This window comes from Silene latifolia, chromosome 11, assembly GCF_048544455.1.
Source record: "Silene latifolia isolate original U9 population chromosome 11, ASM4854445v1, whole genome shotgun sequence".
Classification (NCBI taxonomy): domain Eukaryota; kingdom Viridiplantae; phylum Streptophyta; class Magnoliopsida; order Caryophyllales; family Caryophyllaceae; genus Silene; species Silene latifolia.
In genome coordinates this window covers 134,860,443-134,875,199 of record NC_133536.1, presented here as the reverse complement: position 1 = coordinate 134,875,199, position 14,757 = coordinate 134,860,443, and the positions used below count along the sequence as shown (strand labels likewise).

General features: G+C 42.5%; 1 long non-coding RNA gene across 1 annotated transcript; it reads left to right on the top strand.

Annotated features, from left to right (window-relative positions):
• Positions 1-2,737: 2,737 nt before the first annotated feature.
• Positions 2,738-13,992, top strand: LOC141615089 (uncharacterized). The gene is made up of 2 exons (XR_012529610.1): positions 2,738-2,887; positions 13,457-13,992. It is a non-coding gene; the product is annotated as an uncharacterized LOC141615089 (long non-coding RNA).
• The last annotated feature ends 765 nt before the right edge of the window (positions 13,993-14,757 follow it).

The following is a 14,757-nucleotide window of genomic DNA, read 5'->3' as shown; positions in this document are numbered from 1 at the left end:
GTCCTTTAGGTGTGACCTCAAGGGATCAACTTATCACCACCGTCGCACGACAGTAACGTCAAACTCTAGCCAGTCAATCATTACCGATATGTGTGGACCAGTTGACTATATATGTAATGTATCATCCCTTTCGTATTCTTGGTATGAGATTTAAATATGTGATCAATTATGATCGACAATTGTGATCGCATTATTGTCGGGGACACTTACTCCAACATTATTCTCAACAATCTATACAATATAATTAAAAGGCTAATGTGACATGGCAATTTAAATGTGACATGGCAAACGTGACATGGCAAAATTAAATTTGACATGGCAAATTAAATGTGACATGACCATATCATAATCCACATATTATCAATCTATACAATATATTTTAAAAGACTACATAAAACATTAAATTTTATTCCATGAGCCATTTTTACAATTAATTTGTATTTTGTATTTGATTATATAATATTTGCTTAGTGACAAATTATAATACAATATTGACGTCTTGATAGATAATTCATACTTAAAAAACACACATTGAATGATAATTGAGTTAGTACCCCACCAAAAAAAAAAAGCCTGTTTGGGGAGGTGTATATCAATTATAAATAATTTTCTATAATAAAAAAAACATCACATGAACACCGAAACTTTGACTATTTCTAATATAACACTGTTTATTTTGAATGAGACCATTACAAGTAACTAAATTACCCTACAAAGTAATATTTACAAATTTTTGGGATCAACTTAAAAATAGTTTAAGTATTTGTGACTTAAAAATTGAGAAAATATTGCGGTCATACAAAAGAACGGTCTCACAAAAAAGATTATCTTTATATATAATTTAGAACATAATCAACACAAATATTTATTATAATATTTATATCATAATAATGAAAAAAATGATGCTCAAACGTCATGACCTTTGCTCCATATTTATGCCTATATTACATTTGATAATAATGAAAAAGGATGTTCAAAAGTCATAAAAAATATCCTCAATTTTTTTTATATTTTTGATGGATGACAAATTTGTGAGATAAAAAAATCTAAAAAAATAAATGCAAATAGCATAACAAACATTAAAATTTGGCCTTTTTAATTTCTAGATAAATTAAACAAATAAAAATTAAATAAAATTCATACTAAATTTTATATTTCTACTTTATCGTTAGAATATTCTAAGCAACAGATAATTTTACACCGTTTATAAAATAATAAAGAATTTGTAAGGATTAAGGGCAAATAATAAAATACTTAACATTAAACATTGACCTTTTAATTTTTCAAACTAGAATAGGTTCAACGACAAATAAATTAATTTCTAGATAAATTAAACAATAATTAAAAATCAAATAAAATTCATACTAAATTTTAAATTTCTACTTTATTGTTAGAATATTCTAAACAACAGATAAATATCACATAATTCTAATTTTACGCCGTTTATAAAATATTAAAAAAATTTGTAAAGATTAAGGGCAAATAATAAAATACTTAACATTAAAAATTGACCTTTTAACTTTTCAAAGTAGAATAGGTTAAACGATAAATAAAAATTTACATCACTCTAGTTTTAAACTGTTTATATGTGCAATTCCTTCTTAAATCTTATTGCAATAAACTTGATCAATTTCATTAATTGGATACATATATAAATCTATAAATATAATTTATCAATAAAAACAAGGCAAAATATCTACCAACTCTTAGTTTCGTAAGATAACTCCCTAAACAATTGACATACAATGTGGATTTTGTAAAAAAAAAAAAAAAAAGCAAACCTTTTACATTTAATTTCTCCTTACTCTATATTTATGTCTTTATTAAATCTATAAAACCTTATTAAAAGGCTAGCCTCAAAAAGCCATGCAGACAATGCCACGTAGGATAAGGAAAAGCCACGTATGCATTTGCAATACCACATCTTAATCCGTGTGTCACTCTAATCTATAAAATTTTTTTAAAAGACTACTTGAAACACCTATTAAATTTCACGTAGACATCGACTAAAAACCACATAGGATTATAAATGTCACGTAGACATCGACTAAAACCCACCTAGCAATAAATTATTTTTTAATCCACTCTTTTTTCCTTCTTAAAAAAAAACCAAAATCGGATTAGTAATGCCTGTTCTTTTACTCCATCCAAATATGAATCAACTACATATACGATTTTCAAAATATCATCTTCCCCAAATTTTTTGCCAAAATGCCTATCGATTGCCGATGTCCGCGTTGAAATATATTTCTATCTATACAATATAGTTAAATGACTAGCTAAATCATCTATAAATTACCATTAAACGACTAACTTGAGTAGTATTTAATTGTTACGTGACAACTCTCAAAAACCTCCTAATATACTATAATATTTCATGTCTAATTAAGTTCTAATAATAATAATAATAACACATGTTTTATTATGCATTTACTCCGCTTTTGTTTTTGCTCTTCTCCCATTCATTGTAAGTTCGTAACCTAATTTCAAACTTTCATCTTACTCTTGAATTCTTAATCTTAATAAATGTTATATCATTTTATATATATATATATATATATATATATATATATATATATATATATATATATATATTTAGGATCCGGTGAGAACGATCACTCGGTGAGAACGGTGAGAACAACCCTCATCCCTTAGATTAGAGTGAATGAACGGCTGATAATACATCTCCAAATTAGACACATCTCCAAATTAAACCATTCAAGCATTCACACAGATTACCCCACATTTATCCTCTTCCTTTACACAAATCACTCGAACCCTCACCTCCCAAGACCACCATTGCCAGAAGCCCAGAAGGTGCCGTCGACATCATTGACATTCACCACCGACGTCGACATCACCGGCAGCCACCACCGCCGTGGACATTGTTTTGGTAAAAATTTACCGACTATGAATTAATTATGTGAGTGATAGTGATTATCCTTAATGCCAATTACGTTTAAAATACGAATGAAAGGAACGACGAAATAAAAATAAACGAAGAGAAGGACACGGAGGATTTTTGGTGACGCGGAAAACCCGGTGTGGGAACAACCGCGGGGGGAGTCGGAATCCCGCCAATTACTGCACTATAATCGAGATTTTGTGAACAAGTAAGGAAATACAATGATTATTTTACTAGAGAATTATTGCCAAGTGTGAGCAGGAATTTTGAGAGACGATGTATTGCTTTTTTTTCGAAGTTCCAATCAGTGTCCTTTGAACGTTGCTTTCCTCTTGCTTTTATAGCTGCCAAAACCAAGTCAAGAGTCCAAGAACTTCCTTTCCTATTTCCACTCCTGTATTTTGGGTCAATTCCATAAGAATAGGATTTTGTTATTGACCCAGCCCAATTATCTTTTTTGCACGTGCCCTTTTGTAACCTCTCAACTTTGTGTTTGTTTTGCCTTCCAATCCCGTGGTCCTCCTTGCGCCATGTCACCAATTCTTTTCTCTTCCCATCTTCCAATGATCGCTTGCCATGTCATTAATAATAAATGGTATTTTTTATCCCTAACAATTGCCCCCAAATTTCCGTCTCAAATGATTTTAGGCGGGAATTTCAGTTGCGACGCGGAAAACTGACGAAGCTTTAGCAGTTATCTTGGTTTCTACAACTTCCCTCACTTAATTCTTCCCAACCGCCCATTAACTTCCCCACTTGCCCTCAAACTCTTCCTCTCACTCCACTCCCTCGGTATCCTCCCTCTTTTTATATTCCCCAACTCCCTCTATCATTACTTCTCACTTCCTATCACCATCAATCACTTTCCACCTTCTCCGCCGGTTGCTTAGTTTCTCAGGTACTTCGTCTCCCACTTGTTTTCTTTTCATTTCTTTGTATATCATGCCACGAAAATCTGCTTCCTCGTCCTCTGCCTCGGATCCGGCAATGCCGTCCGATGTTTTCCTCTCCGGCGGCGTCCTATCCGCCAAACATTCTTGTGATTCCGATTTTACCTCCGAGGATCTTGATTATATCAAGAAAACCTTTGGTTTCTCTGACGATGTGGTGTTTCACATCCCAACCCCGGGCCAAAAAGCCGATTCAGTGAGGGTAGGGTGGATATGTTTATATGAATATGCTTTCCGTCTGGGCTTGAGGTTTCCTTTTCCTCCTCTGATCCAAGAGTATCTGAATTTGAATCACCTGGCTATATGCCAAGTGGCCCCATACACTTGGCGAACTTTGCTTGCGATTGATACTATGAACAATCGTTTTGGTTATGAAATTGGTCTCCCGGATCTTGCACACTTGTTCTCGGTCAGGTCCCTGGCTCGGGGTCAAGTGACCATTCGGGTTCGAGACGGGGAGAAGAATTGCATCATCTTCCCTGTGAAACCGGATGATAGCAAGTGGTTTTCCCGCTTTATTTTTGTGAAAATTGATACTCTTCCTGCTCCGACTGACTACATTGTCAGTGTTTGGCGGTCAACACACGGTACTTGCACGTCCTTATTCCTGTGCATTTTTCTTTGGCGCTTATATTTCCTTACTTGGCTTTTTGTGTAGGTCTGTGCCCCTTGCCCTTGTCTCCTGACAGAGCTGCATCCCTTTCTAAATTGTTCAGTCCGCCTCCGGAAAATAGGACCTTTCCCAACCTGGTCCAGGATTCTGCTGCTGCGTCGAAGAAAACAGCTGCTGAAGAGAAGGATTCAATGTCGACTAGTGCGTTCCCTTTCTGTCTTGGTTTTGTTTCCAACTTTTTTACATATCTGAGTCTGACCTAATCCTCGCTGCTTCCAGGTTCTGCAAAGTCAAGAATTTCCCTGGGAGATGTTTTGGCTCAGAAAGTGAAAGAACAGGGCGCGGTTGCCCCTAAGCCTGCTGAGAAAAGGAAGTCCACTCCTGCCCCTGGCTCTGGACCTCGTCCCAAGAGAAGGTCTGCTGCTGCTAGTCAGGCCAAGGAGCAGGCTCCTATCGAGGTCACCCCTTTAGCTGTGCGACCTCCGTTACACAGGCACGAATTGTCCGCTTTCGAGATGCCCAGGTTTCAAAAGTCGTTTCTGGTTCCCCCGCTATGCCCCGCGTCGATGCGCCTTCAACGTCTGAGACCATCCCTGCCTCTGGAGCTATCCCTGCTTCTGGAGCTATTCCTGCTTCTGGAACTATCCCTGCTTCTGGGGCTACCTCTGGTTCCAAATCTGCTCCGGGGGTTATTGTTTTCACGCTTCCAAGTGACTTTGGAAGGGCTAGATCTGCGAGTAGCTTGGACTTAATGGACCAGATGCTTCTTCCAGCTCCTAAGTTTGCGTTGGATAGCAAACCTTTGCTTGACTCGGTGGATCGTGCGGTAAGAGCATTCTTTTGAGGTAAATGATCGTTGGATCTTTGCTCTTTTCTTTTTTTTTTTTTTTTTTTTTTTTTTTTTTTTTTTTAACGCTTGCCGGTGCATCGGTCCTTCCGGATGGCTCTGTTCTGCGGGGAAGGTGTCTTCCTTGGTGGCAGAGAATGCAAAACTCCAGAAGCTGGCGAAAGAGGCCAATGAGGATAGGCTGAAAACTCAGGCTGATTTGAATAAGTCCCAGAGTTTGCTGTTGGAGGAGGCCACTCAGAAGCAGAGTTTGCAGAACAGTCTCTCTACTGCTTGAAAAGAGGATTTCTGGTGCTGAGGAGAAGGCTGCTGGTGCTGAGAAGGAGGCTGCTGATGCTAGAGAGAAGGCTGCTGAAGCTGAAAAGCGTGCCTCGGAGGCTGAGAGGTGTATCTCGGAGGTGGAGAAACGTGTTGCTGATGCAGAGGCTCGCGTTGTTCAGATTCAGAAGGAGAAGGCTTCTGAGGTACAGGAGCTGAAAAGGACTCTAGTGGATGCTTTGACTTATGCTGCTCTGGAAACGAAGATCGACTGCATAAAGATGTTTCAGAAGGGTGAGCATTTGGCCTGGGATTTAGGAGCTGAAGAGGGGAGGCTTGCTGCCACTTTTCCGGATGGTCTGAATCTGGATATGTTGGCTGGCTTGGTGGAGCCTGGTACTGTTCTTGCTGATGATCCTGGCGCTGAGGAAGAGGTGAACTCCCCTGCTCCTGATGCTCAGACAACTGCTTCTGACGCTGTGGAGCACATTGTCGTAGATTAGTATTTCTCTGCACCTGAAAGACTTATGCTATGCTTAGTTAGTTTTTGGCCCTACGGGGCATAACATCTTTATTTTGAACATTTTATGTACTTATGGTCTGGTTCTGGTGCCAGACATACTTTGCTTTATGACTTAAGTATTTCCTACTTAGTTATCTTTTTGCGTCGTACCGTTTCTGGTGCTTTGGTTTGTGCATGCACGTCGTTTGTTTGGCCATCGCTGATAGATTGCTGGCTAAGGGGTCTAGTATGCCCACTCGTTCAGAGGAGCCAGGCTTGCGTGGGTGCTAATGCATCGCGGGAGGCTGGTTGTCCCGGTTGTACGTGCTTAGCCACGGACACACGCCTTCTGCAGTGAATACAAGCTCTGCCAGATTAGTTTGCGTTTTATTTTCTTGGCTTACTTGAAAATATTTTAAATGTTTCATGATGGTTTTGCCATTTTAAAGCTTGATAGAATTTAAAATACGAGCAAGGTTTTTAGAAAAAATGTTGGATTCAAAAATAACGTTTTTAGAGCCAGAAAACATTCAGACTCAGGTGATACCTAGACCCAGAGAAATGTAAAAAATAGAAAAATGTTTTAGAAGCAGGAAAATATCTTTTAGGGCCAGAAGAAATTTTGGAGGCATAAAAGTATTCAGAGACAGAAAAATATTCAGAGCCAGAAAATATGTAAGGCAATGTCTAAACCCGGTCAAGTCAGATTCGTAGGTGAGTACCCGGTTGTTGACCTTGCTGGTGACTTTAAATAAAATATTTCTTTAAGTGGGTGATATTCCAGGATCTGGGAACCATTTGCCCTTCCATAGTCATGAGTCGGTAGGCTCCATTTCCAACTGTGCTTTCTACTTGGTATGGCCCTTCCCAGTTGTAGGCAAATTTCCCTGCTTGCTGGTTCTTGGTATTCTGGAAGACTTTCCTTAGGACCAGATCTCCCACCTGCAGAGTTCTTACTTTTACGTTCTTGTTGTAGCTTTTAGCCACAGTCTGTCGGTAGGAAGCCATCCTGATCTGGGCGCTGGTTCTGAGTTCGTCTATCGTGTCCAGACTGCTTGCCATTTCTATCTGGTTCCGATCTTCTGTGATGCATCCATATCTGTGGGTTGGGACCCTGACTTCAGATGGGATGACTGCTTCGCTCCGAACACTAGGGTCAAGGGGGTTTGCCTGTTGCAACCTTTGGTGTGGTTCTCGTCGGCCCAGAGAACCGGAGGTAGCTCTTCCGCCCATTTGCCCCCAATCTCCTCTAGCTTCTTTTTCGGTTTTCAATGATAATCTTATTGCTTGGATTCACTTGTCCGTTGGATTGGGGTTCCCGGGAGTAGATTTCTGTAACGAGATATTCCACCTAGCACAAAAAGCTTCATCTTATTTCCAATGAATTGGGACCCATTATCACATATAATCTCGGATGGAATGCCAAACCTGCATATGATATTGCGTTTAATGAAAGATATCACCTGGGTTTTACGTAACCTGGGAGGATGATTCTGCTTCTATCCATTTGGAGAAGTAGTCCGTCATGGCGAGCATGTAGACTTTGTTTCCTGGTGCTCTGGGTAATGGTCCCACGATGTCCATTCCCCATTTCATGAAAGGCCATGGTGAGATAACCTGGTGCGAGGCTCTGTGGCCGGTGACTAACATGAGCGTGCCTCGCGGCGTCGCATCTTTTGCGAATTCCATGGCATCTTTGCGCATTGTGGGCCGTATCCTTGCCTCGGTGCCTTGTTGGACAGGCTCCTCCCCCTGCATGGTTTCCACATTCTCCACTTTGTGGAGAGCATGCAAAATGCACTGAGACTCTCCCCGATCCGGGCATCCGAGGTAGGGTCCAGCGTGGGATTTTCTGAAAAGAACATTATCGATTAGTAGGAATCTGGATGCTTTCATTTTAAAGCCCCTTACCTCCTTTTTATCTCGCTTTGGTAGGATGTCACTCTGCAGCGGTCCCGTAGTAGGGCTTCCTCCATCTGGGGTATTTTCTTCACTGCTGGTGCTGCACACTTTTTCTGCTTCCTGCTGAGATTTTAGTGTTGCTGGCTCCAGCACGTGGACAATTGGTATCGTGGAGACAGTTCCTGTTTTGAAGGTTGCCCCCAGGGTGGCTAGTGCGTCCCGCCGCATTCTCGCTCCCCTGGGGATTTGCTTGATGTTGAATGTGACAAATTTGACTTTCAGCTCTTTTGCTACATCTAAGTATGCCATCATCCTGGGGTCCCTGGCCTCATAGCAGTCATTAACATGGTTAACTATAAGCTTAGAATCACTGCAAACCTGAAGGTGTCTGATTTTCAGATCCAGGGCCAGCTTCAGACCCAGGATTAGTGCCTCGTATTCTGCTTCGTTGTTTGTGGCTTTGAATTCACATCGTACGGCCTGGACTATGAGGTCTCCTTGGGGTGACTTGAGGACCAGCCCTACTCCTGCTCCTTTGGCATTTGAGGCTCCGTCCACATGTAACTCCCACACCTGTTCTCCTTTGTCTTCTTCCAGATTCAGGATGTCCTGTTCGGCCTGGGTCTGGAGTGCTGGGCAGAAGTCAGACACAAAGTCTGCCAGAGCCTGAGATTTTATGGCTGTACGGGGTTCAAACTTCAGATCGTATCCGCTCAGGTGCACGGACCATTTAGCCATTCGTCCTGACAATTCTGGTTTTCTCATGATAGTTTTAAGAGGATAATTAGTTATCACAGAAATTGTATGAGATTCAAAGTAAGGACGCAGTTTATAGGATGCAGTAGCGAGTGCAAGGACAAGTTTTTCTAGTGATGTATACCTGGTCTCTGCTGAAAGCAGAGACTTACTGATGTAGTATACCGGATGCTGTGATCCTTCCTGCTCTCGCACTAGCACTGCACTGACTGCTGCTTCTGTGACTGACAGATATAGGAACAGTGGCTCTCCTGGCTCTGGTTTCGACAGGAGAGGCGGGGTGCTGAGATAATGTTTCAGCTCCTGAAATGCTTTTTCGTGGTCGTCCGTCCATTCAAATTTTTGGCTTTTCCTGAGTATATCATAGAATAACTCGTCCGTCCAAGATCCGGATATGAACCGGTTTAAGGCCGCCACTCTTCCGGTCAAAGTATTGGACGTCTTTTGGTTTCTCGCGGTGACTCCACCGCAGATTGCTCTTATTTGCTCGGTCTTTGGCCTCTATTCCTCTCGGGTCACCATGTACCCTAGGAACTTTCCACTTTGGATACTCCGAAGGTGCACTTCGTAGGATTCACTTCATTTGGTACTTCCCGAGGGTATTGAAAGTTTCTTCCAGTCTTTGGTGGTCTTTGTGAAGCTCGCTTTCGATTTGACGACCATGTCGTCTATATACACCTCCATAGTTTGGCCTATTTGTTCTTTAAACATCATGTTCACCAGCCTCTGATAGGTAGATCCTGCATTTTTTAGTCCAAAAGGCATGACATTATAACAATAGATACCTCTCTCGGATCTGAACGCTGTCTTTTCCTGATCACTGGGGTGCATCTTTATCTGGTTATATCCGCTCCAGGCATCCAGGAATGTCAGCATCTCGTGGCCTGCAGTAGCGTCCACCATGGCGTCTATATGCGGCAGAGGGAATGGATCCTTCGGGCAAGCTTTGTTTAAATCTGTGAAATCGACGCAGACCCTCCACTTGCCATTCTTCTTTGGGACCACTACCACATTAGATAACCATTCTGGGTACTTTACTTCACGAATCTTTCCCGCTGCAAGCAGGTTATCTACTTCCTGATTTATGACCTGGTTTCTTTCAGAAGCAAACTTTCTTCTTTTCTGCTGCACAGGTTTATAGCTTGGATCCACACTTAGCTTGTGAGTTATCACGCTTGGGTCTATCCCTATCATGTCATCATGCGACCAAGCAAAGCAATCTATGTTAGTTCTCAACAACCGAACGAGTTCTTCACGAATCTTACCTCTACATTCAGATCCAATGAGAATAGTTCGTTCTGGATGCAGCGAGTCCAGGATGACTTCGTCTAGTTCTGCCTGCTGAGGCTCAATGTACTCGTCCTGGATGCGCTGGCTCTGTAATTGCTATGCGGGTGCACCTGTCGTTGACTTCAGAGCCACCTTGTAGCAATCCTTAGCTTCTTCCTGGTCCCCACGTATTTCTTGCACCCCCCAAGGTGTTGGAAACTTCAGACATTGGTGGTACGTTGAGGGAATTGCTTTCATCTCGTGGATCCAGGGCCTGCCAAGGATTACATTGTAAGTAGAGGGCCCATCAATAACCAAATATCTTACCTGTTTGTTTATGCCTCCGGCGTAGGTTGGGATGATGATTTCTCCTAGGGAGTGCTTTGTTTCGCCGCTGAAGCCAACCAAGGGAACTGCCTTCTTTGCTAGATCTTTTTCGGTGAATCCCATTCCTTTGAGTGTTTCCATCATGATTAAGTTGACGGAGCTTCCGGTATCCACCAGGATCTTTTTTACCTTGCAATTTCCCATGGGAAGCGTGATGATTAGAGCGTCGTGGTGCTGTTCTGGAGTGGATCCTGCGTCTGTTTCGTCGAAGGTGACGACGGCGGTTCGATGGTGAACCTGCAGGAGCTTTCTGGTCTGTCTCCTTTAGCCCTGGCTGCGTGCCTCTTAGCTGCTGAGTAAGTCAGCCCACACAACTCCGATCCACCTGTAATGACATTCACAATTCTAGAGCAAAGGGGAGGAGGAGAGGGCAGAACCTGATCCGCTGAATTTACTCTCGTTGTGTTTCTGGGGAGGAGGTGATCCAGGTTTCCTTGGTCATAGTGGAATTTGACTTCCTTTCTGAGGGAGTGGCATTCATCGGTGTTGTGAGTGTTGCTGCCGTGGAACTCACACTTTTTGCCTGTGTCTCTGCTGCTGGGGTTTCCTTCTGGAAGTTTTGGCCATCTGACTCTGCGTCCTAGCTCCTTCAAGGCTTTGAATAATCCTGCAAGATTGGTAGTGAAACCATACTCACTTACTTTTGGAGGCAGATCTGCTTCTGACTTTCCTTCTGAGCTTCCAGAAACTTTATTCACATTCCTGCTGTAGGGTTTGGATCTTTCGCTTTTCTTTTCTACAGGAGCCTTTCTGGATACTGGGTCCGAATCATAAGTGCCTCTTACAGGTGCAGCGTCTTCTTCCAGCCTCATGACAGCGATGGCCTTCGACTGCACCTCCTCAAAGGTAGTGCATGGATGCATGGTTAACTCCTTGTATAATTGTGAATCCTGGTGCAGCCCTCGGCGGAAGGCTTGTATAGCGGTTGCTATATCACACCTTGGAATTGACACCTTCTCTTTGTTGAACCGGTTCAAGTAATCACGGGTGGATTCCTCAAATCCTTGCACCAGCCGATAGAGGTCGCTGGTCTGCTTCTCTGGCTTTCTGCTGCTGGCGAACTGCTGGTTGAAGGCATTGACTAGGTCGGCGAAGCTGGATATGCTTTTGTTCGGTAAGCCGACGAACCACTGCAGGGCTGCTCCTGACAGTGTTGATCCGAAACCTTTGCACATGCAAACTTCCTTTAGAGATCCGGTTGCGGTTATCACCATCATTTTCTGCTTGTAGTGGTTGATATGGTCAAGTGGATCTGAGGTCCCGTCATAGAGTGTCATAGCTGGTGGCACACATCCTTTGGGAACACCGATTAGAGCTATGTCATCCACGAAGGGTGAGTCTGCGTAGCTATCTTTGGATGCTTTCTCCAGCGGACGGGCTACGCCCGGTATCCTATACATTAGTTCCCTCAGCTCCTGGTATTGCTGCTCCAGCGAATTACCTGCTCCTGCAAGAGGGTTAGAAACAGGCAGAAAAGGGCCAGCAGGTGTACCCCCTAACCAGGGTGCTCCTGATAGTTGGCCTGGTGCTGGGTGACTGGTTATTGGTGTTGCATTGATTATGGATCCAGGCTGCCATCCTGGTGTCTGCTGTAATTCTCCGATCCAGGCTCCACTGGTGAACTGGTTGCAGGATGGAATTGTTGTATTGGGAACAGATCCTGATTGCCATCCTGGTGTCTGGTGTGTGGGGGTACCTGAAAAGGGTGGAAGGTCAGATCCAGAAGGGGTGCTAAACAAAGCGTTACCTGTTGTCTGCTGCAGACTGGGTGGATTGTCGAATGACAGACATCCCAATCCTCTTGGCTCGATTGGTTCGTTGGGTGCTACCCCTGCAAGATCCAGCCTGGTAACTAGCTCTGATGGGATTGGTCGACCCGATCCTCCACTGCTGGTTCTGGCTGGAGCCTCTGGTGCTCTTGGCCGGGTTTGGACTGGACCGCCGTCACGATTTGAGCCATCATATTCTGGTTGTCTTTCCTCAGATCCTCAACGGCCCGACGCAGAATGTCTATCCCCTGAATCATCACCTGCATCGGATCGAGTGCTGGAGATCCTCTACTTCGGAGAACTTCTGCACCTGAGCCTTCCTGGGTCGGGCTTCTGGATGCTGCTTCGACTCCTCTGCTGGGGCTGCTTTCCTGCTTTGGATTTGGATCGACCGGATGCACCCGTTTTGCCTTGGGAATCTGCGGTGGTTTCTGAGGCTGGGGCATGGCTCTGGTCGACACGCTGGCAGGGATCATCTGGCTGGACGCCGGGGATGCACTGACTGATCCTGCAGATGCAGAAGTGAGGCCTGCTGCGGAGGATAGGGCGACATACTGGCAGGCTCAGCGGAAGGATTCTCGTGGTTCCGGACATTGCGATGGATGGTTCGGTTTTGCGAGGCTTGGTTATAGAAAATGATCACTATGCCCCACGGTGGGCGCCAAACTGTTTTGGTAAAAATTTACCGACTATGAATTAATTATGTGAGTGATAGTGATTATCCTTAATGCCAATTACGTTTAAAATACGAATGAAAGGAACGACGAAATAAAAATAAACGAAGAGAAGGACACGGAGGATTTTTGGTGACGCGGAAACCCGGTGTGGGAACAACCGCGGGGAGTCGGAATCCCGCCAATTACTGCACTATAATCGAGATTTTGTGAACAAGTAAGGAAATACAATGATTATTTTACTAGAGAATTATTGCCAAGTGTGAGCAGGAATTTTGAGAGACGATGTATTGCTTTTTTTTCGAAGTTCCAATCAGTGTCCTTTGAACGTTGCTTTCCTCTTGCTTTTATAGCTGCCAAAACCAAGTCAAGAGTCCAAGAACTTCCTTTCCTATTTCCACTCCTGTATTTTGGGTCAATTCCATAAGAATAGGATTTTGTTATTGACCCAGCCCAATTATCTTTTTTGCACGTGCCCTTTTGTAACCTCTCAACTTTGTGTTTGTTTTGCCTTCCAATCCCGTGGTCCTCCTTGCGCCATGTCACCAATTCTTTTCTCTTCCCATCTTCCAATGATCGCTTGCCATGTCATTAATAATAAATGGTATTTTTTATCCCTAACAGACATCACTGACAACACCACACTCCATTATCACTACCGACCACCAAATAAAATCGCCACCGCGACCACCACTCACACAACCGCTCAGACGATTCCGGCGAGTTTCCTCGACCATGATGACGCCTGCGAGGTGGTAGATTCGGGTCAATAGATTGCACGAACGCTGGTTCGCTGGAGGTTATAATTTCTTCACTAGTGACTTGGCCTTCAACCTCTTCCTTCTCTCCCTCTACCTATTTCAGATTAGCTCGAAGGTCACTAACAATGGCGACAAAACAGGAAGAGAACCACCACATACCACCAAAGTTGGAAAAATGAGGTCGATTTTCGCTTTCGAAAATCGCGATTAGATTCCGCACACCTACTCGTTGCTTTTCTAGTTTTCATATGGATTTCTCCTCTCTTTGACAGAAGCCCACTTTCCACTTAATTTCCTACTCTACTGCCCATTACATTTGTTTTATGTTAGTCATTCCTTATTTTTTAGATTCATCTACTTTAGGCTTAATAGCATGTAATGAATTTGTTGTTGCGCACATATCCAAAGTTATTCATCCTGCTTTTAGCAACGCATATCAAAGTGCTCAATTCCGGCATCGTACGAGTGAAATGTGGTCGTTTTACATCTACGCAAAACATATATAATTTGGGATTGTCTTTTGTGTATATGAGTCATGATACGCGTATCTAGATCACATATTTATGTATCTAGAATAATATTTTGTGCATTTAGGTAGTTTGTATTTTTTGTATCATATGCGGGAAAAAAAATGTACCTAATATGGAAAAAAATGTATCCGCGTTGTTATAAAATGTATCTATACACTTTACAATCGTAAATACGATTTTTACCTGAATTCTATATACATTTTTTAAGCATGTAGATGTATTTTTTTCTATCCTAGGTACATTGTTTAAGTAAATTTTATATACACTTTTTAACTATATATATACACTTTTTCCTATAGGGGATACACTTTTAGTCTCTCTTAGCACTTTCTGACTAGAAAATTACCCATGAAAATTTCATGAATTCTACTGGTATGAACAACACTCACACATATACATTCATTATCAAATTGAGTAAGCAGCCAGCTAAGTGACCTCAACACTCCAATGACAATCAATGCTCCACTAATTTGTTATTGACTTTGCTTATCGGAAATTTTCAAAAATCTACCTCAAAATTAAATAAACATAAAAGACCCATTTAATTTGCAGGTAACTCATACCAAATATGGGGAGCCAATAATTTTGCTTATTCTCAACAAGCTCATATCCAAATTTCTGGCAATTGAGCCCC